Source organism: Galeopterus variegatus, unplaced genomic scaffold (genome assembly GCF_000696425.1).
Source record: "Galeopterus variegatus unplaced genomic scaffold, G_variegatus-3.0.2 Scaffold1049, whole genome shotgun sequence".
Lineage (NCBI taxonomy): Eukaryota > Metazoa > Chordata > Mammalia > Dermoptera > Cynocephalidae > Galeopterus > Galeopterus variegatus.
The window spans coordinates 426143-429818 of NW_007727160.1; the positions used below are offsets into that span (position 1 = coordinate 426143).

Consider the following 3676-nt stretch of genomic DNA (forward strand, 5'->3'; position numbering starts at 1 on the left):
TGCATTTTGGTTTTGTCTGGTCTGTTGGGGCCCAGTGCAGGAGCAACGGTCTTCCGTAATTTTTGTTTAACAACGCAAAGACATTTATCATTGCACAGTTCATATGAGAAAAATATTAGAAGTTACTTAAATGGTGAAAAATAAAGAACTGTTTAAAAAACAATAACAAGGGCCAGCCTGGTGGCACACTAGGTAGAGTGCGGCGCTTGGGAGCGCGGCGCACCAGCCGAGGGTTCGGATCCCATATAGAGACCGGTCCGCTCACTGGTTGAGCGCGGTGCGGGTGCGACACCGAGGGTTGCGATCCCGTTGCCGGTCACGAAAAAAGACAAAAAGGAAAAAAAATAAAAAAATAAAAACAATAACAAGATATCCATATAATAAAATAGTATTCTGCCATTTTAAATTATGCTATAAAAGGGGCTGGCTGGTTAGCTTAGTTGGTTAGAGTTTGGTGCTGATAACACCAGGGTCCAGGGTTCAATCCCTGTACCAGCCAGCCACCCAGAAAAAATAAAACAAAGAAAAATTATGCTATAGAAAATTGTTAACAGCATGAGAAAAAGCTCATGTCAACTTAATATGTATCTATCTATGAAAACCATTGCTAAAGCTCTAAAAATGATTACCTTTGGGGACAGTGGGATTGTTATGGTGGTTTATATTATATTCTGTATTGTCAACATTTTCTAAAATAAATTGCTCTTATGATCAGATCTTCGCATACTATATATTTTTTAAGAAGCAAGGTCCTATTTATACTACTCACACTCTAGAGGAGGGAGATTTGTGTAGGGCGTTGCGCTCAGGGCTGGAAGAGCTGGGCGGGTTTGGCAGCGAAAGGGGAGGTGAGGAGAGGTTTCCAGAGAAGATGATGGGCACGTGTCTGGGGGGAGGGGTGGCAGGCTGGGGCCAAGGGGCAAAGGGCACAGGAAAGGATCCTCGGGCTGAAAGGGGGAAACAGCTGACCACACAGCTGCTGATTCCAGAAAGCCCTTATAATCCCGAATCCTGTGAGAAGGATCCAGTGACCTGCTCCATCAGGGGACGGAAGGAGCCATGAGCATAATTCAAAGCCTGTGATGAAAGTTCCAGCAGCTCCTCTGATTAAAACCGCAAATCCACAGCTCTCTTCCTAATCCCTTGGTGAAAAGGGAAGATTAGCACAAGTCTCTGCCCTGATAACTCCTTCTATCTCTTTAAATTGCATGTAAAATTTCAGGCATCTCCCTGGAGACCCCAAGCTGGTCTATTGCCATCGCTCTCCCACTAATTGGAAAAGCATAATAAGAAAGTAAACATGGTGATTCTGGAATAACCTGGATCATGGAGCAGCCTGCCTTGTGCTCGCTGATTACTCTGTTCGCTGACTAAATATATTTACATGGCTTGAAAGGATGAATGATGGGGGCTCCTGCAAGTCCTCGTGCCACTGCATTTTTCATTGTATTAAAACAATAACATCTGCATTGAGGGAGATCATTTGGTCTAGAAAACCTGTGGACTTCTTTGGGTCAGGAAGGAGGCTTTGCAAATTTGAATGACTTCCTTTGGGGATACAAAGACATCCAGCTTCCTTTGCCTGCACTGAATAATGAAACCACAGCAGGAGGAGTGGCAGCATGGATCCAGGTGCCTTAGTGAGGCCGTCTCTTCTTCCTCCCTTTTGTTGCAAACCATTTTACATCTGGTGTCTGCAGTGTCTTAGGAGGCTGTCACCATGTGAGGCACAGGAGGGCAGGCAGAGTCCATGGGGGGAAGGAGGGACTAGTGTCTGCCTGCAGAATAGAGCAGGTGGAGCCCGACTCTGCTAGTGCCCAGGCACTGCACCTGCTCACGAGGTCCAGAGAGCCGTGCGGCCGTCACTTGCCTGCTGCACCTGGGGAAGACCTAGCCACCTACCACCAAGTCTCCAAAGAAACTGCAGGAAGGGAGAGAGATGCACATTCCTGACCCTGAGTGGGCCTTATCAGTCAAATGACAGTGCAGGGACCCAATAACCCCTAACACACAATCCCCTGATTTCGTAACTGATGTTTTCCCAGAATTTTCTCTGAGATTTTCCTGCTTTTTATTGCTGATTTCTATAGAGTTAGTGAGGTATAGGAACGGGACAGGGCATGCAAAATACCGGGTCAGGATGTTTACTCTAGTTCACTCATTCTACTTTGCTTCTTCAGGCATTAGCTGCACAAAAGTACTAAAACATTCTGGGGCTCTTAAAATAGTGGACAACATTAAAGGAAATATAACAGAGTGATATGCTTTTAAAAGTATCAGATTTAACACACTCAGGAAAGGTATTAATGAAATTTTAATGAGAAGTCAGCTTGCAGTAATTTTACAAGTAATGATTATTTTATTCCAAAAACGGTCTGAATCTCTGTCACCACAGTGATGCAGGTCATTAACAAAGGTATGTATTACCGAGAAAAGCAGTCCACAAATAGGCCACGATAGTTATTTTTGCGTAAGAGAGGCAGAGATGTTAACTGGCAAAGCTGTCTAAAGCTTTACACAAAGGAATGCATTTTTTTTTATGGGTTTCTAGTTTGGGATCAAATTACAGCTGCACTTACAGGTGTAACAAAGAAGGATGCCCCTGACAAATACAAAGCGACTTTCCAGGGCACAGGATATTGCCATGACACCATTTCCCTTTACCTGCAGTAAGCACTGGGCACTGAACAACACCTGAACTGCAGAGTGTGCAGGCCCAGGAATAAGCCAGGAGCCACCTGGTAAGGTGTGTGTTAGCCTGCAAGCCACAAGAGAGGAGGTGCTGATGGATGGAGTCTAACAGGACGGAAGGAAGAAGGGGATGTTGCTGGACAAGTGTGTGGTGGCCTTTGGCAGTGTCCTTCATTTGACCTAATCCCCAAGGCCACACTATTTTGTAAGACCCTGCATGTAGGGGCCACACACATTTTTTAGGAAGATGTTTTCCATATGTGTGACAATTCTCTTTGACATCATAATAGCTAGGGCTTATTAGAACAGTCTTTCTCGAGTTTTCACAGACATGAATCACCTGCGGATTTGTTAAAATGCATACTTTTTTTGGTCGGTCTGGGTTGGGGCCTGAGGTTGCAGCATTTCTAACAAGGTGAAGCAGATGCTCCTGGTCCATGGATCATACTTTGAGGAGCAATGTCGCATATTGTTACCATGGCAGGCACTGTCACTAGTGCCTTATGTATGGTGTTTACTCATCGTAACAAGCCTCTTAGGTAGGTCCCTTTATTCTTCTCCCTTGTTCATGGAGAAGATAGACACAGAGAGGTTATGTAATTTGCCTAAGTCACAGAGCCAATAAAAAGTAGAGTTAGGATTTGACCCCAGGCAGTTGGGTGCCAGAGTCTGGGTCTCTTTGATAGACAAGTTACAAAATCAGGTGTAATTCTCACAGGTGCAACTCTTCACACTCCTCTGTCCCACCATGAAGTCGTACACACAGGCCCAGCTTTCTGCTTGTAGACATTTCTTCAGAACACTCCTTTGACAACACTTTCTGAGCAACTACCTCAAGTCAGCCCTGGTCTAAGCTCTACGTTTACAGAAAGCAGCCCCTGCGGAAAGCAGCTCACAGTCTGGGGAGGCGGGCAGGGAGAGGGACAAGTAAACCAACAGCTCTCATGCGGGGTCACCCACTGAGATCACAGTACGTATCGGATAT

At 45.3% G+C, this 3676-nt stretch overlaps 1 non-coding gene across 1 annotated transcript; it reads left to right on the top strand.

Annotated features, from left to right (window-relative positions):
• The first annotated feature begins 425 nt into the window (after positions 1–425).
• Positions 426–499, top strand: TRNAI-GAU. Its single transcript has one exon. It is a non-coding gene; the product is annotated as a tRNA-Ile (tRNA).
• The last annotated feature ends 3177 nt before the right edge of the window (positions 500–3676 follow it).